Source organism: Echiichthys vipera (assembly GCF_963691815.1).
Source record: "Echiichthys vipera genome assembly, chromosome: 21".
Classification (NCBI taxonomy): domain Eukaryota; kingdom Metazoa; phylum Chordata; class Actinopteri; order Perciformes; family Trachinidae; genus Echiichthys; species Echiichthys vipera.
In genome coordinates this window covers 4,556,213-4,582,475 of record NC_139846.1, presented here as the reverse complement: position 1 = coordinate 4,582,475, position 26,263 = coordinate 4,556,213, and the positions used below count along the sequence as shown (strand labels likewise).

General features: G+C 42.1%; 1 protein-coding gene across 1 annotated transcript in view; it reads right to left on the bottom strand.

The window, feature by feature from the left end:
- rnf152 (ring finger protein 152) overlaps window positions 1-23,253 on the bottom strand; it is a 64,765-nt gene extending 41,512 nt beyond the window's left edge. Inside the window, exon 1 of the mRNA XM_083935942.1 lies at window positions 23,127-23,253. The gene's annotated coding sequence lies outside the window, so the exon portion shown is untranslated. The remainder of the gene's footprint in view (window positions 1-23,126) is intronic.
- Between the last annotated feature and the right edge of the window lie 3,010 nt (window positions 23,254-26,263).

The following is a 26,263-nucleotide window of genomic DNA, read 5'->3' as shown; positions in this document are numbered from 1 at the left end:
ACCTGACATTAACAGATGACGAAATAACAGAATTCTCCCTGTTGTAACGGTCCTTCTATCCATCCATCCATCCATCTTCAACCGCTTGTCCCTAACAGGGTCGCGGGGGGGCTGGAGCCGATCCCAGCTGACTTTGGGCGTGAGGCAGGTACACCCTGGACAGGACGCCAGTCTATCACAGGGCACATAGAGACAAACAGAGACAGACAACCATTCACACTCACATTCACACCTATGGGCAATTTAGAGTCATAATGAACCTAACACCTGCATGTCTTTGGACTGTGGGAGGAAGCTGGAGAACCCGGAGAAAACCCACGCAGACACGGGGAGAACATGCAAACTCCACTCAGACAGGCCCCAGCTGGGATTCAAACCAGAAACCCTCTTGCTGTGAGGAGACAGTGCTAACCACCACACCACCTGTTGTAAAGATATTCAAGATTTATTCCGAAAATGAATAAATGAAACAGGAACATGTGTCGATGCATAACCCTAAAGCTCTTATCAATTCATTATAAAAACATTATTTTTGAACTCCGTATTTACCTGTTTTACCTTTTCTGATGTACAGCAGCCTTGTGAAGTCATATTATTTATCTTCAAACCATTACAGCCCCATCCAGGCACTAAGGCAATTAATTACTGAATTATACCATGCTGGTGCACAATGAATGCAATAGGCCCTTGGGGGCTTTTTTCTCATTACCTGGTACACACTGTCCTACACAAGGCGAAGCAGGGGAGGCTTTTAATAACATTAAGTATTCAGATTAAACTGTTGTACGCAGCCAAAGCTCCAGCTTCCAGGGTTTCAGCTCCAAAGTAGGATCAATTTACAATCCAATTAATTCAAATTGTGTGGAAACAAGCTCACAAGTACAACAATCGGCTGTCCCAGTAATGGGGGTCTGGAGTAGGAAGGAGGGGGGAGGCGATGTGACTGACGTTCCTCCTTTGATGCTTCAGTACACAACCAATACAACAAATACACAGGGGGATTAAAATACTCTACTTAAATGCATTGCAGTGAGCGTTTGTTGTACTTAAACGCCACTGAAGGCCTTCTACTAATGTGCTTAGGTTTCCGTTTGTTTGTGTTTGTCAGCAGGATTACAGAAAAAATGACTGGCCTTATTTTCATGAAACTTGAAAGGAAGCATGCAGCACGGACCAACAAAGAACCCGCTAAACGTTTGAGCCATGGACGTATTCTGAGACAATGGGCCCCTGGGCACAGACATGTCAGAGGCCCCCCCACTCTGTCTACGTAGGAACAAGACACCCAAATTCAAAGAGTCAACTTTCAGTCGTTTTGCAGTGATTTTGATTCTTTTTGTGCTCATTTTACCTCCATTTATAGTTGTTTTGTGTGTCTTTGTGGTAGTCCTGCATTTATGGTTAGCTATTTTGCATATTTTTCTGGTGGTTTTGCATCTATTTTTAGTCATTTTGCATCTTTTTGTGATAGTTATGCATCTATTCTCAGTCATTTTGGATCTTTTTCTAGTGGTTTTGCATCTATTTTTTTTACTTTCCAGAACATTTATATGGTTCCCTTGTTAGATCTACATCCTTACAAAAATGCATCTTTTTCAACAGACTCTATGAGAAATTGAATAAACTCTGATTTAAAAAAAAATGCATTTTCACTGCCATCTCTGCAGCTATATTCCCTGTTTGAATGCATGTGTGCGTGCGTGTGTGTGTGTGTGTGTCAAAAGGGGGTCAGTTCCTGCTGCACCACATGTGACCATCAACCTCCCCGCTGGCAAGGTGCAGGGCGGAGCCTTTCCGGCTGCCATCGAGACACACAGACCCTGAGATGCCCTGATGTAGCAGAAGAAGAGCGGTAAAGTAAAAGCTAGCTGGTCCAGTTTGTCATCCTGTTTGTGTGCTGCTGATTCTGACTTAAAAACAGGTAAAGCATAAATACAAAAAGACAAAAAAAACAGAGTGAAGTCAGTGAAGTGCTTCCCCGTGGCAGTAAAGACACATTAGTGCCCCAGCGGAGGATTTGTGATGGATGAAGTAAATGGGATACTGCTGCAGACTCCCCAGTGACCAGAAAGATTTTTATTATCTTCTAAAGAGCCTGTGTGAAATTACCTTTTTACTGTGTGATACAGAAGAAAAGGGCACTCTCTCTCTTGTATCACACACATGACATGTAATTTCAATATCCAGTCTTCTGCACTGTATCCCTTCTGGATGACAAAAGAAATTATTCATTTCATCCCCCTCCTCCACCCTCCACTACTCGATTTACGCCCAACAATGATCTGAGGAGCGGCTGCCAAGCATATAAATCTGGCTACGAGGACAGGCGCTGAACTGGCGCCGCTGAACAGAGGTAAATCCAAAAGGCACCATGTCTTTATTTCGGCGTGAACGGATGGTACCACAGATAGATCTGGAGGGGATGGAATGGTAAAAAGAAAGGAAGTGTGTCCTTTCCATCCATCTAGCACTGCAACTCTATTAATATTCTAATTATTACCATCAAAAACAACACCTGCTGTGTGAGACGGGTGATGTGGAGGAGGTGTGAGACAGGTTTGCATCCTTTAAAAGTAAATAAACACTTCAGATGAATCAAGGTTTGTCGGAGGAAGTAGACAGGCTACAGTCAATTTGGTGGCTCCTATAATATGCCAATAAAATTGTCCAGGAGATCCAGTTATGTGTTCAAAATATAGTCATAAAACACCATTAAAATTTAGGTTATAATCTATAAATCTTAACTAAACTACAGATAATAAAAGCCACAACTCTCTGCGCCATGAAATCTGTTTTACTTTCATAAATATCCATCCATATTTTTCGATCAAATTCTCAACGCCTTGCCAACAAAAGCGATAAACATCAGGTCTGCCTACACAGAGTCGATGGTTAGCAGCCAACCAACCGGAGTATCTCCTGCTAGCTTGGTTTTACTACATTTCCTGACAAAATTCTACTTTTACAGCGCAGTGTGTTTCCGAATTTTGTTAAACTGTTATGGTTTTCCTTATTTTCTTTCATATATATCTTGTTATGGTGCCGGATGTTTGTACTAAAAATGACCAAAGCTTAAAATAATGAGGTAAACGTGTTTATGGGTCTGACATCAATCATTCTCGGATTTTCAAATAAGGTCATCTGCTCCAGGAACATGCCAGGCACACACACAAAGTACAGCTACGCACAGCTCTGGTAGAGCGTGCTGCTGTTTACTATATGTAGCTACATGCTAACGGCAGAAAAAGCTGTAGTATTAGTTACTTTTGTCGTTCATGTCTCCCTAATTTCGGCTCAAACTCCTGCTACAACATGTCTAGCTGTGTTGTGTTTGGTTTTTGGGTGATTTCTGAGAATAGAAAATGCTGATTTATTCCTTATATTGGTTGCTGGTGTTGTTAATTTCTGCCGAAGCACAGACTTGCGTTCTCGCCCTTACTAGTACCAGCATTTTAGGCATTTCTGATACTGGTATATCAGAACAACTCTATAAATTTAGTCTAAAATTTCTTGCACTTTTGCTCCACCTTCTTCTGATTGGCTGGATCGGTTTTGCCAATTAAGAGCTGGAAGGCAGCGAGACATGAACAGGTGTGAACAGAGCATGTCATTTAAAAATGCATCGCGCAGTGGAAATCTTTACCTACTCATACCACTCTGGGAAACATGACAAACAAACTTTCAATCCAACTGTAGCTGAAGGGAAGTTTAACTCCTGAGCAAAGTGACGGACCGACGGACGTACCGCTGCGCCTCGAGCGTGGTAAAAAATCAGATTACCTCCCCTGCTGCTCATCTGCCTCTGAGCCTCACGCTGTCTTTCTTTTATCTGCCCTCCTTTTTCTTGATCACTCAGCTTTCTTCTCTCCTTTATCTCTTCCCTCCTCATTTGGAGTTCACTGCCAAACCCCATCCCTGTCGGGGTTGTGTCCTTGTGTATCAGAGGGGGAAAAAAAGGCGGGGAAAAAAACAATCTCAATCGCGGCAGGCGTGTGTTGTGACTCCTCTCCCCTGCAGACACAACACAGCATGCTGCCTTCTCTGCAGAGCGTCCCCAAACAAGCTACTCCAGGTTCAAAAGGGGAGGTCACCCTGAACAAAATACTTCCTAACGACCATATTAACAACTCTCCTCCTGGAAGGTTAGCCTTCCAGATCCTGAAATGTAATAAAAATTAAAAAATACACCCCCGTCTGTGGCAGGACCAACTTAAATGAATACTTTCACAAGGTGAAATAACTTTTAAATGAAATCCCCAAGTCAAATTACTGAAATGAATAAGTGTGGAAAGAGGCAGGGAGATGTCTGCTTACATGGTCCTGCAAAAATAGGAAGAAAATAAATGAAAATAATAATTACAACAACAACAGGGGATTTATCTTTTGCCTCTGTACAATCATGAAGTCTCCATATGCTGCTGCTTTTCTCTCATGGTGCTTTCATGAAGAGCGGCTGTCACAGATTGTGTCATGTGTCCCTGTAATAAATAATAAAGGCATGTGCGAGCCTGCGGAGGCAGACAGCCCCAGATGTTGGAATAAAAAAAAAAAGTGGGTCAGGTGTCTGGCTGATGCCACGCACGCACGCACGCACGCACGCACGCACGCACGCACGCACGCACGCACGCACGCACGCACGCACGCACGCACGCACGCACGCACGCACGCACGCACGCACACACACACACACACACACACACACACACACACACACACACACACACACACACACACACACACACACACACACACACACACACACACACACACACACACACACACACACACACACACACACACACACACACACACACACACACACACACACACACACACACACACACACACACACACACACACACACACACACACACACAGGTCGTGTGTTGTGCACAACGATGCAGATTATCAGGAAGAATCTGGAAACGGCAGTCAGAGAGAGGATGGTTACAGTTCATCCTGCTTTAATCCACACTACAATCAAAGCGTTTGTCAGCAGCTGCTATACTGATGATGTTGTATTGACCATCATTTAGCCAGTCTACAGCTCAAACTCTCTGCAGGCTAATAACATTAATGACTGACACAATATCCCCTTCACAGCTCTTTAGGCCCTGTTTAGACGGAGACGATCTAGACATGAAACGCAAAAGTTGTGTTGCATTCTCACTTTTTATTCCACATGTAGACGACTTTGGGCGGAAATCTGTGTGCATGCGGTAAAACAAAAGTGTGTAAAATTTGATGTAGTATGGATGCCAGGCCACAAGGTGGAGCTGTGAATCTCTGCCACACTGCACCCAGAGCTGGTGCATGCGTAGAAACTTCCTGTTCCTTCTCTCCCTAACAGCGGAGAAGCAGGACCCCGTACAGTGTGACAGGGATCTGCAGCATCCCACCACCTCGGCTCCACCCAGGACACCTGAATGTCTGACTGATGGAAACAGTCCCACATGTTTGTTGTTGTTTACCTGAACTCTGCACACGGATGTTACGTAAACGCGTACGTGACGTGAGCAGATCAGAGCACACTTTCGTGTTTTTACCCCTTTGCACAGAAACAGAACAGTGGAGCGTTTTTAAGATTTCCACTCTGGAGGGCGGTCTACCTTTTTCCACATTTTTAAGCCCCAAAAACCCCATTGCCATATAAACGAAAGACACCTCTGTTATAAAATTTTGTCTTTTTTTTCGCCTGCAAGCATCGTTGTGTAAACAGGGCTTTAGTAAAGAGATATTTTGCTTATTTAAATCCATCTGTCATCTCAGCTTCAGGGGCCGTATCCACAAAACATTTGATCCTAGCACTTAGAGTTCTCGTAAGGAGCACTTCAAGTTCTTAGTTCAGAGTCATTTCTTACATATTCCCAAAACCTCTGAGACCAACTTTTACTCAGGAGTGAAGGGATTCCTGATTTAAAACTAGAAGGCAGGGTTGATCTTGTTGCTATGGATGACATCATGTTCATCCCTTCTATGCCCACAGTGATTGGCTGAGAGGGACTGAGTCCCTAAGAATGAATTTGCGATAGAAACACTTTGAAGGGGAAGTGAATGAACACTAGGTGTGGTCTGGATAGGACATCTATCCTCTGGTGAGGAACAGCTGAGAGACGCCAAGATCGTCTGAGCAAACAGCTGCATTTTTCCCGTGGTCAAACAGTGGAAAGTTGTACCAACTTTAATCTGCAGTGATATTAGGTGGTTTTTATTGGTTGGCTCTACCACATTCATAATGCCATCTCCATTAAGGCCGTAACTTTTTAAAAGTGACTCTTAGTGAGTCCTTTAAAGGTTTTTATAGTTTTAGGAGCAACTTTAGCGCTAAAATGCTTTGTGAATTACACTTATCTTAAAAGGTTAGGAGTCCTAAAATTAGGAGTGAAACAAGTTAGGGCCTACTCTTACATTACACAGTACGGTGAAGGCATTCAAATGTCTTTTTTAACCACTAATACTGCTCAGAATAACAGCAAACGTCAGCAGCAGCATGAGAAGAGTACCCACAAAACAAAGCACCAATGGGCTCCTTCCTTTTGGATTGACTTTGGTAATCCACTTGAATGGACTTTACTATGAGAGGAGCTGACTTATTTGATGTATGTAAGTGACGAAAAAGACCATGGGATGATTTTGCACCGGAATTGCACACATGTTTTGTGAATACGGCCCCTCTCCTCCAGTGAAGCAGGAACCTGTAAATCTTCACACAGTTTGTTGCAAAGCTTCCAGTTTGACTGCTGTTTTCTTCTGTTCTTATTCATCTGTTGCTCAGAGGGATCTTTGTCTCTTTTTGCCCTTTAACTTGTCAGTCTGGTTGAACCATTGCTCCACCTTTAGTTCCCAATGCACAAAAGAAAACAACATCCATTTGGGAAGACTTTTGAAAGTCTTGGTGGCAGGAGATTCCAAACTTTTGAATGGTAGAGTACGTGCAAAAGTGTTCACATAACGAGCAGTGTGTAAATCCACAGTGTTGGATGTCGTCTGTTTCACTAAAAGGCCAGAGGTCAGGTGCCCCGTTGTGTCTCCTGTAAATGACTCCCAGGGGTCTTGTGCAGCTCTGCCGATACATCATTCACCGCGCTGTGCTGGGGGGGGGGGGGGTTATGTACTGTGGACCTTCACAGCTCAATGATGTTATACAAGCTCATCCATCTAGAATACCACAAATCCATCACCCTCCATATCTGCCCCCCCTGCAGGTCCAGCATCTTGCTGGCGTCTGATCAAAAGTGACACATAAACCTTAAAAAAATACAACAACAACAACGGGATCATTGTGCAAATCCCGCCGTTTCTGACAGCGCCTCGTAAATTGACCGTAAACACTCCAAGCTCGTCAATCATATCTGGGTCATTTGACGAATCACGCGACACGCCCTTGTGAAATTAAAAGCTCCTCAATGGCGGGTAATAACAACAATTACCGCTGCAAAGTTAAAGTGTCTCCTCTGGTCTTTGCACTCTCAATTACCAATTACCGTACAAACAAGGTTTTTATGACAAAAAAGAACATTTAGTAACACCTCTAAAAGGCACAGACGTCACCGCTGTGGTTCTGTGATTAGTATTCCAACCACAATAACCCGGACATCTTTAGTGTCTATGATTTGTCTCATGCTTCACTGGGTGTTTTATAAATACTGGAGTCTATTATGTATAGATTCCTTTGTACCTAAGTCATGTTCCGATGACGCAATAACAAAAGCATATGTAAAATGCAAATATGCACGCAAACTCTGGACCTTTTGCTGCAGGTAAACACTGACGAGATAATATCTCACTGAATTGAATGAGGATGCTGTGTGTATGATGCTAGCTCTAATCAGACTAATAACTATTGTAGAACATGTAACATATATATATATATATATAAATGTATTAATGTATGTACAACATACATTAGTTCACAGAGTTGGGGAGTAATGGACTCTACCAAGGAGGTTATGCTTTTGTTTCAGTTTGTCTGCAGGATTACGGAAAAACTACTAGCCAGATTATCGTGTAATTTGGTGGAAAAAGAAGAAACCCATTGAATTTTGGAGCCGATACGAATTACAGGGCACAAATAATCTTCTGGATTTGTTTACACTTCAAGATAGGACATGGCTTTGGTAGAGGGCTGCTGGTTTGTGTTCTTGTAAGGAAACATAAGACCCGGACAAATTTGCAATTTAGCAGTATTTCGATCTAACAGGTACGGTACAAATAAAATTTTAGTGCATGTATTTAATGACCTGTAATGGAACAAGAACAAGCAACGCTCAACACGGCTCATTAACTATCAAAAAATATTTAAATTTTATGCAATCTCTAGCTTCATTTACATTTTTTCCCAAATGTTTTTTCATTTAGGAACATTCTTAGAAAACGAAGATCGGAATCAAGTATATATATTATTAACAATTACTTTTCTGCAGTTTGAATTCATGGAGCAGCCCATTCTCATTACCAAGGCCTAAGATACCTCACAGCCCTCTGTGATTGGCACCAACCGTAAGCCCGTCTGTGGCGATATTAGACGCTCAGAGTAAGTGTTCCAGGATTAAGAGCAACAACAAACAAAGGTCTTTCACCCAGGATATATATATATATATATATATATATATATATATATATATATATATATTTATTTATTTATCTATCATACCATACATTCAGAATTAGGGGTGTGACGAGACCCTCACAAGACGAGACAAGATATTGCATCCACGAAAAAAAGATCAGATTTTAACACAATTTTAAAATGTGGGGCTGCGGGTGGCTTTGCATAGTACTACTTGTGTTGGAAGCAGTGTGGCCTACGGCACTCACAAAGGTAAAGCTCGGGAGCTGCCAACAGAGCCTGTCACATACGGAGGCTTTGGGTCCATCAGTTGCCGAGACTGTGATTTTAACGTGTAGCCTGATGTTAAAGAAAGCTATGGGAGCTCACATTCTACGCGTTTGTGTTATACTGCTTACATATTGTTCCTGTCTTATCTGTCACTCTGTTGCTGTTTACTTACATATTAACATGGAGAGACATCTGGTCGCAATCTGGAGCCCTGTGTGTGCTTCAAGATTCTGAAGACTCGTAGAAAGAGGCTAAGTCACCAATCAAAAATGGCAGTAGCTTTGGGGTTATGACACATGCCCAGTAAAACCTGGTCTGCTTGACCTCCGTAGAGTAGAAGATTCACTCTTTTGCTGAGATTGATTAGAGCAGTAGGATCAATGTGCTGTAGAAGAGCCCTGGATATGACATTGCATTTTGCCCCAGTGTCAATTTTCACTGCAAGTTGTCTGCCAGTGTTGCATGCAAACGGTCCAGCAAACCTTTCATCTTGCTCATGCACATCCACTGGCTTGTCTATGCTCTCAGTAAAACATTTCTACTCTCTCAAAGCGAAACAAATTGGTTGGCTGCGTGTCAGGTGCACTCACATGTGTGTACCTGCCTGCAGTGAGGGGCGAGCCTCCCCTGGCCTGTTAGCGGTAAGCGGTTTAACTGATCTGCAGCATCTCGGTTAATTTTTCCATGGGTTGCAGCGTTTGTCGAAAGCTGGACACCGGTTTCGGTCAGGTGCGTGTTGGCCACTGCAGTTTGTGCATGGGTTGAATTGCACTTTGCATACCTCTGCTTCCTTTTTCAGTTCTCTATTGCCCTTCTCGGATTGTTCATGTAGCATGCAGATCTCAATGGCCGAATTTAGTGTCAGTTTCTTCTCCTTCAAAAGCCGTGCACGAACAGTGTCCCTGTGAATACCACAGACATCATGTAGTGTCCTGAAGACACATTTCTTGGCCATCACTTTCAACGTGGAAACGACTGGATTGACTCATGCTGTTTCTGGTCAGTTGTGTTGAATGCATGTCTGTCCATGATTGTGTTCTTTACCGGCAGACATAGTTCCTCAAATTTCTGTACCAGCACAGCAGGGTCTTCACAATCTTCGTCGTCCGCAAAATCAAACGCGTCAAGTTTATCCAGAGCCTCCGGACCGGCGAGGTTGAGAAATGTGTAGGCTTTCACTTTCTTACTAGCCGTTGTTAACCCAGCGCTGCTATAGATGTGCCATTCCTGCTTGAACTTCTCCAAGTTATAAGCGATTTGACAAGCGGGTCGTTCCGGCGGAGTCCTTGAGCCGTGTTAGATTAGATTTGGCTCCCTTCTGACACCAAGTAGATGTGCATGTAATGAGGAAGACTGCAGATAGTCATGGTGTAACACCCATTAGCTTTATTAGCAAGAACCAGAGACCACAACAACTTTACATACTCAGCATGCCCCGTGCCCCCTGACGTCATCAGCACTGTAGCAGTAACCATAGAGACTGTAAACAGAGTCACAGGAGACTGCGGTTGTGGTTCTGTTGCCTCAACCTGACCTCATAGTTTTATGTGAGTTCACAACATAAACAACATGTTCTCCATGTTTAACACAGCAACCTAGACAAAAAACGTAGAGCTCCTCCCACCCCTCTCCAGTCCACACATGATCTGTCTGAATCCCTGGAGGAAGAGAAGTCATTGTCACAGAGGTCGATGGATTTTCAGGTGTGTGGTAACATTAAAAAAAAACCTGAGTAGAGAGGTGTGACGGCACCTTACAGGTCTGTCCTCAGGGCGATGCATGACCCAATGACGCATGTCTGACACCAGACTGCAGGTGACTCAGAGGAGCACAGACCTTCATCCTGAAGGCTGGAACATACTTCATGCACACTCGTCTGCACAACCCACTGAGGTGCCTATTTACTGCAGACGGATCTTCGTGCCGTAACAGATGCCGTTATCTATATTATCTGGGTAAAGAGATGAGGAGAACTCTGACAAACAATCTTAATCTTTCCTGTCTCGAGTAGAGCATGGGAGCTTTAAAAGAAACTTGGCCATCTGTTTGTCTGAAGCATTGTTTCCTCGTGCAGCTGTGTTTTGAAGGAAAAGCAACTGCAGAGCACACGGTGATGTAATCGCCAAAAACGTGCCACACACAGCTGGCACGTCCACAACTCAACCAATTCCAAGAGGCCTGCAGCAAGGTCTTTTATTTACGTAACGGCACGCTCGTGCGATGATGCTCGAGCCATCTACACATTGAACTATTTCTATTAGAGTTTTTGAATGCACTGAAGAAACTAATTTGATTGTAAGAAGCAGATGTTTTGTCATCCACAGGTGGACTACTGACATTAACATGGCAGTTTCAGGGTCTTGGTATTGTGCATGCAGAATGGCTTGATTTACTGATACACTTTTGTGGAAATCCAGTAAACAAAAAAAGTGATAAACAACAGAAAATTATTTTGATAATGGAATCATTAGTTCAGTCATATTTTAATAAGAAAACTTTAGGGCTTTACCAAATGCCTTTTGTTAAAAACATTCAAAACTTCTATTGAGGTTTCATCAATTTAAAAACCTGTTTGAATAAAGTGATTCATCTGATTAAATGAGGAAGTCTTTTTTTATTTTATTAAATCAATAATAATGAATGTGACTCTGAATGAATACGAAGTCTAACATTTCTTACAAATGGAGAGCTCATTTTGTATTTGAATAAATTGAATTGGTTTGCTCGTGAATGTCTTCTCGTATCCCTTTATTAAGAAGAAAAAAAACTTTTTATTGTGCTACAAAAGTTCTTTATGCACTTCCTCTTCTTGGCATTTGACACTAAACGATAAATCAATTCATGGAGGAGGTAATTGTCAGATCAAACGACAATAAAAAAAGAAATTGTTTATTATACTTTTTCTTTAATTTCTCAAGCAAACACACGAAACATGTGTTGGTTTAACGTTCTCCAATGTGAGGATTTGCTGCTTTTTTGTATGAGTTTTGAGCGGTTTGTTGGACGAAATGACCAATATAAAGACCTCACTGAAAAAAATGTAGATCTTTTAACAATTTTGGGCCAATTAAGACAAACAAATGAATCGATCGATTAGGATAAAATACTTCACAGAACAACCCAAATTATTGTTGATGGTATGTGCTTTGACTGCTAAGAGTCAAATGTCATTTCCTTCCACAAAGACTATACTGTACTGGAAAAAAGACAAATCACAAAACCTGCATCTTTAGTTTAGTTTGTTTATGTGTTCATTCATTGGTTACATAGTGTAAAAAGATGATTTGTACCAGATTCTAGCTAGAAGCTAATTTCCATATGCAGTCCTTGGGCAGATAAAAGCAATAAAAGAGAAAAAAAAAAAGATTAGAAAACCCACACACACAATTATTCAGTCACTTTTCAAATTCTTACCCCTATACATATTACTCTAGACCATTCTTCTTTCAAATATATTTCTAATGGGGACCATTCCCTTTCAAAAACCTCAATACATGTTTCTTAATACATGTGATAATCTCTCCAATGGCAAGATAGACATACATTTTTCATTCAACAATATCTTTTTCCACATTCCCTCATCCAGATGGGATCCAAACATTTGAGAGTAAATATAACTTAAAACTTTCTCCTTTAAAGAAGAAGCCTTTAATAGTATATTTTCAAGTGGATTCACATTCAAGCCACCCATACGTATATCTTGGTAAAGAATGGATATAGCTCCTGAGCTATAAATAACAAAGAAATTGGACACACACACACCTTTACTTTACCTTTACTCCATAAAATAGATGGGCATTATGCAGAAATACTGAGTACTGATTGATGATTAGTGCTGAATTAGTGCCGACATGTTATCTACAGTAAACTGGACATATTATCTGAACTGGACATATTATCTAAACTGGACCTGAGGATGACAGCTGGTTGAGCTGCCAACATGGCTGGTGAGAGATGATGCTAACAAACCTCCAACAAACTCTTTTTTAACAGACTTGGCACTTCGAAACATGGATTAATAGCCATAAAGGCACATGCATTATGTGCAAACTGCAGAATCCACAGATATATTCTGTCAGTGTCTCGTACGGAGTGAAACCACCTCTGCAGGTCCAACTTTTTCTTCTTCTCGTTGACTTAATTGATTGTGAACGCGAGTCACCCTGACAACAGAGGATGCATTAGCCTTCACCATTTGTCACCGTTCACAATCCGTCCAGCAAAAGGGAAAATAACGGCATCTATCATCGGAAGAAGGGGGAGAGAAGGTGATGGATTCAAATTGGATCCTTTTCAGGAATCCTGCAGCAAGCGGGAGCCGGATGCCACAGGTTCAATGGCTTTAACCCCCCAAAAAAACATCAAATACTGACACTGAGGATGGATGGAGGAGTCAGCGTCAGCACTAATATGTCTGCTTGTATGCATGCAAGCCTCATTTTAGATAGAGCGGCTGAACAAATGGAGTGTCAGATAAAAACGGTGGTATCAGCTCACAAGTCGGCTGCAGACAATTAAAAAAAAAATCAGGAAAATAGATAAACACAATAAGTACATTAAATAAGAAATAATCTACTGGTGTGCGCAATTCTTTGAGAGGGTCTCAGTTTGTAGGATAACCTTGAAGGCCTAACACCGCCACTTACTTCTATCATCTTCCCTCAATTGCCACTTTAAACCTCATCCGCCTCTCATCTCCTCCTCCACTCTCCTGTTTCTTTTTTTATGGCAAATTAAATTTACCATAACAATACAGCCATGTTTTTCACTGTGCCCATTCAAAGTCTCCTTCAGCTGAAGAGGAACCCTCCTGCTGGCTTGATATGGAGACCTTACCTCGTTACAGAAGGTCACCCCGTCAATTGTCAGGAAGCTCTGAAAAATAAAGAGCTTGAAATTGATTCATCACCCAACACTCGCTGTCTCTCTCTCTCTCGGACGGGATCACACCGAAACATGATGAATAAAAAATGCAGCGGAGAGCTGAGGAGGAGAGGTGAAGCTCGTCATCAGATCTGAACACACACTATAAGATATCAGATATGATAATGAAACGAATGTAAATCTGGGATTGCAACTATATTGGAAATTATAAATACAGTCCCACAGGCTTCCCAACCAGTGATTTAGAGTGGTCTTAGAGAGGCTGTGGCGGGCTCGTATTAAAGTGGATATATTGGAATCATGTGAAACTAGATGACCTAAGGTCGTGTCTTGCACACTGTCTTTAAAGTCAAGATGTTACGCACTTTCAAAGTACTTTTTCAAAGCCTTGTGTTTCTAAAATGCTGTAATTGCTGTGTTCCCCGTTGTTTGAACAGATCTACGTAAAATGAAAAGAGACAGAAATGACTGTAAAAGGTTCACTGAGCGCTTGGACCAGGAAATGGTATTTTGAAAGGGTGTTACGTCAGGCTTAAAGACCGTATGAAATATTTACTTTTACCGTCTGGTGTGCTCGTTTAAAGCTGTGTCTTACAACTCTGTGCTGCATGACTTATGTGTCTTCTGTTTAAACACCATTTTAATAACTTGTAACTGAATCTTTTAACATTTTTAATCATGATTGTTGTATTTTATTTATGTCCCACTGTTATTGCTGCTCTGTCAGGTTGCATGTGTTTAAAATGGCTAATCAGTGTTGTTGTCTTTGCGCGGTTTTGCTGCTCTGCATGGCTTCTTGATAACATTTATTTTGCTGCTGTCTTCCTGGGGTCTTTTAATCTGTACTAAAAATAAAAAGGAAGGAGGTTAAATAATGCTACAAAGTCAGGCTAAATTTTGGCGAGGGACAAACTGGCATGGTCATTTTCAAAGATCCCCTTGACCTCTGACCTCAGACCAAAAACTGAGATGAATGTCATAAATTGGGTCTCTTCCAATGTCTGTTTGTTCACACTAATAAAGGCCAGTAAAAAAAGATTTTATGTGAATGTCAGAAACATTCTGGGCCTGTGACAAATGTATTTGCTCTTGGACATTTTCAAGTCATATGTGTTGACTGTGTCAAGCCCTTTTCAAACCTTGCAACTGGTGTTTTCAAGAATTGCCAGCACCCGTAAGACCCCTGAACATAGCACATATAATATTAAGAGCATGCAAACACCTGATATCATCATTATCATCATCATCCAGCTGGACTTGGTTCATGTTGCAGTCTAGACTTCCCTTAAATGGCCCCTCAGAGACCCAACACAGTATTCTCTGTTGATGCTGAATGTTAAATAGGTGTAGTAAAAGTGCAGTGTGAGCCAACAGTCTCTGCAGGCACACCGCTCTGCTGAGGGATCAATCATTTGTTTGTTTTTTACCCAGGTACACAGAGATGTTAAACTGTCCTTTTACATGTCAGCCTTGACGCAAGCGTCTCTCTGTTTCCTGTCACTTCCTGTTTTGTTTTGCTGGGCACTAGTTAGCCCCGGCTCCTTCCTCCTCTGAGCGTTTATCTTTACACATAACGTGTGAAAGTCACGCCGCAGATATCCGTGATAAGTGATTGTGAAATTAAAACCGCAGGAAGTTATGTGATCAATGCCTCTGATGCTCAGAATAAAAAAGTAGCTGCAAAATGAAAAAGGTTTGCTACATATCTGTCCTCTCTCTTGCCTCAGAAAAGTTTTTTTTCTGCAAACATATACTCCAACAGTGCAACAAACTCCTTGTCCCGCATTGCAAAACAACACAGAAGATGTCAAAGCTCAACCCCAGAGCTCACCGGCTGCTGCAACAATAAGAAGAAAACTCAAGGCACAGAGGGGACAAACTAAATCAATATGGTAAAACTCCTGACACAAATTACCCAAGATCCCGTAAAGGCTGCTTCCTCCCAACAGATGGGAACCAATTAGCCACCTGACTCCCAGAAAACACTTGGGCAGCCGTGTGGAGCCAAGATGCAAATGAAGCCGGAGGGAAAGGTGGAAGCAGAACCTGGCAACTGTCTTGGGAGAGGAGAAAATGAATGGAGGAGACGAGCGGAGGAGCAGTTTTTGGAAAATTGAAAGCAGAATACAGTGGGAAATGATGTATGGAGGGGGGGCTGAAGGTCTCCAGAGAGGTTACAGAAACATCGAGCGCAGGGCTGGATGGAGAACGCCGTGTAATCCTCCAGGCGGTGAATCCTCTTCATCAGCCGACATCAACGTCAGCTTGACACATTCAGTCTGAACACGAAACCATTGATCTAGTTAATGAACATCTTGTCATATTTATTTAAGTGATGCTCGAACGATGCCGGAGGCTGTTAGCACTGCAGAAAATCACAACTTTCAATCAAACTTTTCAAGGGTGAGGCGGTTAACCCCAGCTGTGCTCCAACCTCCAGGATATATGAGCATAAACAGCAGAGGTTTGTGGTTCAATGGCATCTCATCTGAGTCCATTAATCTGGGTATCGAAGTTGAATACTTTTGCATTTGAAGCATTTCAATCTTTTATCCACTCCAGTGTTCAGCTTCATCTAAAACCAGAGCCGTTCTGCAGTTAAAACGTCTTCATATTGGGGTTAAAACTTGAGTCTAAAATGTATACATGTTAAACTGAGTTAATATGCAAAGTGGTATATAAACTAGCTAGTATAGCGTAATCTGTGACGTTGCTATTTGCGGTATACTGGTATACTCAGGCAGATTACAGGACTGTTGCGACCAAGAATGGCTCGGTTCCTCTGTGCTGGACCATCAGCTGTCCTGGGAGTCATCATTCGAGAGTGTATCTATGTTCAATATGCTCTTAATATGACTCAGTAACAAGGGTTTTAAAAGGGGTTTATGTTCTTGACGATGCATTTTCCCTCAGTCAAATGTTCAATGCATGTTTCCCTGGTTCAATATGTTCAAATCTTTTCAAATCTCCACATTTGCAATACGGATTTTTTTAACCATTCAAACTGCATTTGAAACATCCATCTCTCTTCAATCTTTTGCATTTTTAATGAAGATAGCCTTACCAACAGGGATGAGCCGGTACGGCGTAAAAATAAAAAACATTTGGAGGGTGTACGCCGTACCAGAAAGAAAAATATACTGTCTCTGAAAAAAATCGCACACACTGGAATTATCCAGCTCTTTGGCTTCCTCGTACAGTGGAGATCCACCAACTCTGTCAAACTGACAAAACAGAAAGCCGTGTGAGAACCGAAGACAGTCTGGTTGGCTCCAGCTTGGCTTCTGTCCTGTCAGTTATCAAACTGATTATTAAATCAGATTACCATTCTGAGCTATCATGCTCTGTGTGGCTCTCAGGACGGAAAATCTCATCAATTTAGCCAATACTTTCGGTTTAAAATCTGCAAAACTAATGACATTCCCATCAACTGTACTTTGTGTTTAGGGCAAATTTGCAAAAAGATATGATGAAGAACATGGTAAACATACCTGCCAAATGTCACCATGTTAGCATTTAGCAGTTTTCACCAAAGCAGTCCGGTTCAGTTAAGTTCGTTGCACATTAGGACAGTTATTTTTGCGAAAACAGTGTTTAGGTATATTTAAGTGTTTAGGTACATGTTCGTACAGATTACTTACGATTTTAAAAAGGGTACTATACCTAAAGAGTTTGAACGAAACGCGGCTATCGTGAGCGTGCAATTGTGAGCATTTAGCTTAGCTGCTAGCATGGCTGTAGGCATTTAGAATTCTTTGACAGAATATGCATGATGATGATGGTCAGTTAAAGTTGCAGTAAGAGCAATACATGATAAGAGATTAATATAGAAATAAACTTCTGCCCAATGGATTAATGTTTTACATTTGTGCAGAAGGTATGGTTAAAAAACAACACCTGAATGTTTTGCTCAGCCTAACATGACATTGTTCAGCTTGTTTGGATGCATGAAAATCACCAAAATTGGTTTTGCAGCGAAAAAAACTGCAAAGAATGATCCAAAACCTTCAAGGGCCTTTAGAAAAATTCTATTTGACACCAAATAAAGCTGCAACCTCTTTGGATGCCAAAACTCCCGGCATCACATTTCAAACATCCCACAACCCTTCAAAGTAAGAGAAAGAGAGAGGGCTGGAATAAGATGCCAGGACAAGTTAAGCTCTTGAGGACAAATTCAAAGCCGTGAACGTGTCTAAAGCTCTGCGTCTCAGCAAACTCAAAGGAAATGTTTACCTTCATTCCCTCTGACTGCTCGCACAAGGTATCAGACAGCAGTTGGATAGAGCCAAGTAAATATTACTAAGTGCAGGTGATATAAGGTGACATATTTCCCCAGAGGTTTTAGTCACACTGGCAGAATCCTATAAATCTGCATGATCTTCCATCGAAATAAAAGCAGTGATAATACACTGTCTCCTAAAAAACATGTGCTATTAATTTGAAAGCTCATTGATTCTGCTTCTGCTGTGCAAAATAAAGGTTGCTTTTACAGCACTGAGGTTAATTAACAGGTTGATTTAATGTAGAAAAGAGTTGACAAGATATATTGCCATTTAACATATTTGGACTCCACCTGGGAGACTAAAAGAGGTCAAATGGAGTTCTTTCTTTCTATCCATCCATGCATTCTTCATCCATCTGTATCTGTTCTTTTCTAAAAATCAGTACATGTATGCTCAAACATTACACTTGGCTTTTGGTGCCTCTGACTGCTCTGCAAAAAAAATTCTCCATCCTGACTACGGTTGCAAAATTCTGTGGGAATAAACAGGAATTTATGAGAATAAACAGGAATATATTTACGAAACTGAAGGTTGGCCCTTAAAGCAATTCTTACATTTCTTGCATGTCTCTCAGCCTCCCTCCATAGTCCCACCATCTTCCCCCTGCCTGACCTCTTACACTACCTCCTCCCCTGACACCTGCGTTGAGAGAGAAATGCTGCGTTTAAGTGCCATGGGAAGTCCGAAGTTTCCCATGGCACATGAAGTGTAACAGAGCGACAGATGACAGGCAGGAAGCTCAGCAAATCATTTTATGATCCGAATAAAATAATCGATCAGACTTTTATCAGAAATATATGAGAACTAAATATTATTTAGTGTTTCAACACCTTTACTTTTTAGTGTGCCGTACGCTTATTAGGAGGATTTTAAGATTACAAAAGTGTCCAAATGCCAGAAAGGTAAGAATAACAGGGATTTTAATTATAGTTGGGGAAAATATATACACTTGCATCACATGCACATAGCACACTGGTTACTGCAGGGGTCTAGAGACAACACCCTCTGCATGCACTGTGCTGAGGCCACGCCCCCTTATATGCAATGTGAATTCCTCCATCACATGCACTTTTTGGGTGTAATATTATTATATTTTACTCAACATTTATGTTTTTTTGTTCAACAAAATAATTTAAATTTGATAAAGTTCTACTTACAAATAAATCTGTTGTATTATTTTGCATGGATGGAAATGTACCACCCCTTTGCAACTCTAATGCCGACATGGCTCTGTAGTGGAGCTTAGACTCTGTGCTCTTTATGGAGTTTGCTTTGTGCACCAAGGAAGGACAGAGTTTTCTTCTTTTTTTCTTCTTTTTTAAGATTATTTTTGGGGCAGTTTTCAAGCCTTTTATCAAATAGGACGGACAGGAAATGGGGTGAGAGAGAGGGAGAGACATGCAGCAAAGGGCCGCAGGTTGGAGACAAACATGTGGGCGCTGCCTCACTGTCTCAAAAAAAGTTAGAACCACAAAAAAAATTCTTTGGCATCATACTTTTGACCACATAGTGCGTCTTATTTCATTCATTCATTCATTCATCTTCAACCGCTTGTCCCTATTCGGGTCGCGGGGGGACTGGAGCTGATCCCAGCTGACATCGGGCGTGAGGCGGGGTCCACCCTGGACAGGACGCCAGTCTATCACAGGACACATAGAGACAAACAGAGACAGACAAACATTCACACTCACAATCACACCTACGGGCAATTTAGAGTCATTATTGAAACGAACGCCTGCATGTCTTTGGACTGTGGGAGGAAGCCGGAGAGAACCCACGCAGACACGGGGAGAACATGCAAACTCGAACCAGGAACCCTCTTGCTGTGAGGCGACAGTGCTAGCCACCACTCCACCATTCCGCCGTCATGCTGAGGGAAATTAGTTCGTTGGAGCCCATCCTAGCATAAAACTTGTTCAAAACAACCTCAAAATAGGCAAAGTCAAACATATAAACCTTCAGAACGTTTGGGTTTGTTGCAGGTCGTCGTTGACTGTCTGCAGGCGTTCATGATATTTTCAGCACTCCTGTATATTCACACATACAAAAGTTCTGAGTAGTTTTAGTCCTTATCTTGTTCCAACAACTGCAACAAATTAAACCAGCTGATGCATTTTGAATAACTGAGATAACTATGTTCTCAGCAGCTCCTGAACCTTTGCTCTTTCTCGCGTTTTCTGCTTAAAACAAAGAGCACAGTGTTTGAGTGAAATGCCTCAGCAGCTTTTAATTTTGAGCCCAAACCTATGAGGTTTAAAGGAGGACTTATTTTTGTTTATTTTTGCTCAGTTAAGAATGATGCAGTGATGTAGAATTAGCAGCGTTGACAGACGTTTGCAAAGTATTATGGGAGAAATCCAGATTCTCCTCATTATACGGCCCGGTCAAATCCATCACGTTTCACTCAGAATTGCAGAGTGCAATCAGGTTTTCCTTGTTGTTGACTGCCCTCGTCTCTCGCTACCAAATTCTCCCAACCTGGCGGGCTGACAGGTTAACACCACTCTGTCCAACAAACAAGCAACTGATGAATTCATGTGTTGTTTAGAGGATTTTATCAGCCGGTGAGAACTTTAACAAGCAAAATCAAAAATGTAAACTTTCCCACAACAGTTTGATGTGAGTTATGTACTTTGTGAATTTGTTCTCTTGTGAAACTATTTGTCCTCCTGCATCCTTCTCCTTGTTCCTGAAACACTGTGGACCTGATTGTAGTCTTTACGACATCGTCTCCTCGTGAGTCACCAACATGACAATCACTGTAAACACCAGGCACATCCTGACATTCTTTCACACTGGATATGAGATACAGAGCCACATCTAACTAATTTTCATTATCGATTACTTACTTTTCATTTTCCATTATTTATCCCAGAGCTTTGTAAATTTGATGCAGCCCACTAATTAAAGAGTGTATTTGCTGCTTTTCTGAGAAAAACAATCTGAGTGTCTGTGGAGACTTTCCCGCGCTAAAATCAAATGCGGTACACAGTTAATGGCGCTTTTTACGTCGTTCCCCTTCTCTCTTCAGACATCCTGTCAATGAGGAGGCATCAGACCGCATCGCTTCAGGTGAGAGCCGCCGATCTGACTGACGTCAAACAGTCGACGCTGTGCGGTTTCCAAAGGAACTCTGGGAGATGAAGTCCCGCCCGCTACATCATACAACCAAAGAGGCTTCTAGAAACAACCAAGCTCCCACCACAGCGACTTCCTGGTTGATCCTATACAGAGGTGCCACAAACTGCAGTTCTCTGAGTGTCCACTAGGAGTAGTTTGCATAATAGAGCAGTTTCTCATTGACCCCCATGTTAAACAGGCTGTTTTCACAGCATAATTAAACCTATTTAAGACTTGGGACAAAATAACCTTCTAGTCTGTATGTTTAGGTCATATCTCCATGACAACACTGGGGGGGTTTTGGACCAGGCTAATTTTTATTTTATTGGAGGTTAAAGTTAATGAATAACTAAGGGCGCGGCCTCTTGAGTGACAGCTAGCCTCTGGCCCTCACTTCTCAGCAGAGGTATACGTCAGCCAGACAGACGTATCTCCCTCCCCCCAACTTCACATACATGCCCTTTTTTGGTCAGAGGAAATGAGGCGGAGTCAAAGTCTGACAAGATGGCGACTCCCTTAGGTGAGGACGACTGGATCAAGTTAAGAGAACGGACCTGACGGAGAGGCTACGTCCATTTTTTATACAGTCTCTGGAAACAATATATCTCAAATCCTTCGGAATACAACTTTAAAGCATGTTCTTGTGCTTGTATGTTGCATATTTCTGCATCGATATGTGTTCAATAAAATTATCTTACAACATATCTGGTAGTCAGGAAGTGTTAGAAAGACCAAACATACTGAGTAGAAGGAACTGGAAATATGATCACAAGCTTCAAAATCCTTGTTTTCCCCAAAACAACACAATAAAAAAAAGATGCCCCATATGCAGCTGTAAACACACATATAATGCTCATAAATAACCCACTTGTCATCTCCTGCATGTCATCATCACCCATGCAGGAAATGGTTTTACAGACATGAAAGGAAAGCAGCTCGCAGAGCGGTTAAGGTTTCCTGCGTGCAGAACAAGAAATCAAACTGACACACACTCATTCTAACACAGTAATCCTGTAAGCAATTAAGTTAGCCGAGAATTAAGTGAGAGTTGACACATCCTAAATGTTGGATGAAGTCCAGCAGAAGCAAATCAAGAAAACACACACAGGAAAAAACAGCAGAGGATTACAAGGGTTTCTCAAATTCACAGGGAAGAAGAAGAAGAATTTATAAACATACGTAATGAGAAGAGAAGAATGTAGCGGTCGTCATTTAGATTACTGGAAATCCTTCTTCATCGGAAGTTTAATATTTATTTTTTGTGCATTTCCACAAAACTGAAACAACAAGCTCTTTCTTCAGGCACAACATGGACAGCCTGTGGCATCAGCTAAAGCTCATTATTTCTAATACTGCATGTAAAAAAACACACACACCAGGAGGGAGAGGAAACAAGCATCAAGCATCACCATCTTAGACTGAAAATCAGATGATAAAGGAGGCTGCACTGTAAATGCATGTATTCCACACACAAAAAAACACTAATTCCTGCTTAGCAGAATGCATAAGTTTACTTTAGACTATTGCTTTTTAGCCAATCACTGTGACAAAGGGTGACACTGACTTTAGACCCCCTATGCAAGCTGTGTCTCACTATCAGACAAAGCAGGTCTGATAGTGAGACAACAAAAGGAACCTAGTGATTCAGATAAAGCTCTATATGTGGATCATTGTGAAGAATTGTGAAACCGCAGTAGAAATACGTGGGAATAAAACTAAACATTTAAAATGTCTCAATCTCATTCAAATCAAAAGTCCCTGTTAAATCCAGTCAATCAATCGTGTATTTGGTGTTGCATGACTGACTGAACACAATGCACATGCACAAGTGTGCAGACAAAGCCAAACTAGGAGATGCAGCTGCCACCTTTTCACAGACAAACAAAGCAACAGCAAAAAAAAAAAAATATCCTCCCATCGGAACTTTGTTGTTTCCTCAGCCAGACTCCATGCAAATGCATCATCATTTTTTACAGACAGAGGAGAACTATTCAGCTCACCTCTTGTTAGTCCCTGTGCAGGGGAACTGCAGCGGCGAGTCCTCTGTGTGTCTGCGGCTGTCTGCGCTCCTCCGCGGGTTTAATCGGGGCGACAGCGGCGGCGGCTGGGAGATTGTTGATGCGCGCTGCGCCTCGTTCAGTGGGCGGCGTGGCTGCTCGATGTTTTCTTCCTCTGTTTCAAACCAGCAGCGAAAACACGGAGAAGAACCTCCCACTCCTCCACCGACTCTCTCTCTCTCTCTCTCTCTCTCTCTCTCTCTCTCTCTCTCTCTCTCTCTCTCTCTCTCTCTCTCTCTCTCTCTCTCTCTCTCTCTCTCTCTCTCTCTCTCTCTCTCTCTCTCTCTCTCTCTCTCTCTCTCTCTCTCTCTCTGTGGATCCGCCCTCTCACTGTACTGTTGGAGGAAATCAAACGCGCGCACGCACATTTACGGGCTTCAGGAGCCGCTCTGAGGACATAAAACCGTGTCCCCACCACAGGCTCAATGGGTCAATGTGAGTGAGTGAGTGAGTGAGTGAGTGAGTGAGTGAGTGAGTGCACTGCTGCTCCGACTCTCTGAGACCGTTTTTAAGACAGGTGAGTGACAGGTGAGTGCACAGACTGTCCTGCACGTGTGAGGCCCCCAGGTGCCCCAGCCCCCCTCTCTGATTACCCAGTCACCCCTCATGTGAACTCTGGTGGGCCTAAATCATCCTTTAGTAACCCAGCTGTCTTTCATGATGTCACCCATTGGAAAGATGCTCTATTGGTCAATCAACACAAGAAAAATCATCATCACGCAGGGTCATCCATAAAGGGCCCCTGGACTCCGGTAACTCAAGTGCCTTCCTTGATGCTAAACTGCCCTTTTATAGATTCAAGCACCCCTCTGCTCAGCCTAAATGACCCCTAAATACCTGATCCAACACTTTTTATCATCCCAAATGCCCCCTGTTGGTTGACCTATATGGCCCTTTGGTCACCAGGTGCCTTCCTTGATGTTAAAATTCCCCTTTGATTGTTCCAAAATGCCCCGCCGCTCGAACTAAATACCCCTCTGGTAAGTCAAGTGCCGTTTAACCGAACGGTCGACTATGCCGTGATCTGAAATCTTTACTGTATCATATCAAAAACAAACGTGTTGACTTTCCTCTGGGCGGCCTCCTGCCCTTGTAGAAGCGGCCAAAGGGCGAACATCTATTATTAGAACTGCCACAAATAGGACCCTTTTTAATTCAACTTCCACCTTTAAAAGGCTGCACTGGGCTCCCTATGAAAAAGTGTTTTCTCTCAAGGGCATCAGGAGGGTGTCATTTTTATATATATATATATATATATATATATATATATATATATATATATATATATATCACTGTTGTACTAGCATTTTTTTTAAATAACCAAGGCACTTCAACAAAAAACTTTATGTTAAAAAAAAAAAACAGTGACATAATTAGAGAACACTTTCAGATCCACCCAGTTATTGTTGTTAATCTGCCCCTGGTGACAGTTGACTTCATTGTTGGACACACCCTATTTATCTGCAGCTCTCCTGGTTACTTTGTAAGATGGAAGCTGCTCTAAGGAGACTGAAACCCTGAGACAGCAGGTTGTCCAGATGAAGGCCAAAGGGATGACCCTCTCAGGTATCAGAGAGAGCTTGGGTGTTCACAGTCTGTTTCAAGAAGATTGAAACTTTACAAGGACACAGATTCATTTACGTCCCTCAAAAAGGGCCGGTCGTCAATGTAAAACAAGTGCACGAGAGGACAGGAAGACTCTCAATGGGGAATCAGTTCAACACTGCAGCTGGAGTTGGCCTCCAGTTCTCAGGTCTGAGATTGTGTACGCAAACTTCAGCCTGTGTATTTGCGGTGCAGCACAGCAAAATCTGGCTGAAAGTAATGAACAAACCTCAGCTGTCATTAAGCATAAGCAGTCACATATTAAGAACAGATCAAAACGGATTCTTAAAACGAATATAAAAAATTAAAATTGTGGTTGGAGCAATTGATTGTACTCATGTGCGTCTGAAGGTTTAAAATAGTTTAAAGACTGTAAGTAACCAATGTTCTGACCGTTGTGGGTTACCTGTATATAAACTACTCCTATAGGTGGAAACAACAGCCTTCTGATCCAGAATATCACCTATAATGCGATGGGGTGCATTTCACGGCAGGGGTGCTGAATACAGCACAACACCTGTCCAACACTGCGCACACGGGTCTCAGTGGAGCGCTGCTTCGGGTTGACTGCCTCTGTTATTCTTTTCCATACAGCGTTTTTATCTTTATATTGCTCCATCTCGGATGTCAGGATGCCGATCTGTGTGTTTCTTTTCGTACCAGCGTTTCTCCTCTGCATGTTTGACCTCAGTGGGCGAGGCCTCCGAACCAGGAATATTTAAGGGCATAACATGTTAATGACGATCGAATTCAGCCGCGGCATTTATCAAGGCCCGCTCATTCGTACGCTGAGATTGGTCAGATACGAATGTGTCATAAATCACATGTGGGTCCTTTCCTACGACCAATTCTGAGCTCAGATCTGCGCCCATTTTCACGCAAGATTGATAAATGAGGCCCAGTGTCTTGTTGTTTAATAGAATTTGGACTGGAAGTCCACTCTGCAGTGACCAAACCTCTCATCAGCAGAAAGAATAAAAAGGCTAGACTTGCCTTTGCTGAGGAGCATGTTGTGTGGACAGAGATGAACTGGGCCCTAGTGACATCAGTGATGAGAGGACGTTCAGTTTCTTTGGGTCTGATGGAAACATTATGTTGGGCGTAGGACCGGGGAAATACTGAACCCAAAGTGTGTAAAGAAGTCAGTTTCATTTAGAGGAGGAAGTGTCGTGGTGGGGGGGATGTTTTCTGCAGCAGGAGTTGGGCCTCTTGTACAGCTACATGGAAGGGTGAATGCAAATGTTTATGTGAACCTCCTTCAGCAACATGCAATAGATTTCCTTGCCTTATCTAACAGTATGTCAGTATAAATCAAGTATTTATAATTTGTTCTCTAATTTTGATCTCCAGTGTAAATATAAACTCCATCTGCTTTAAATCTGCTTTAAAAGTAGGGTTTAGAAGTAAAAGTACTGCTTTTACTTCCTGTTTTTAAAACATAAGGAGGCTGTTGTCATTGTGATATATTAAGAGGT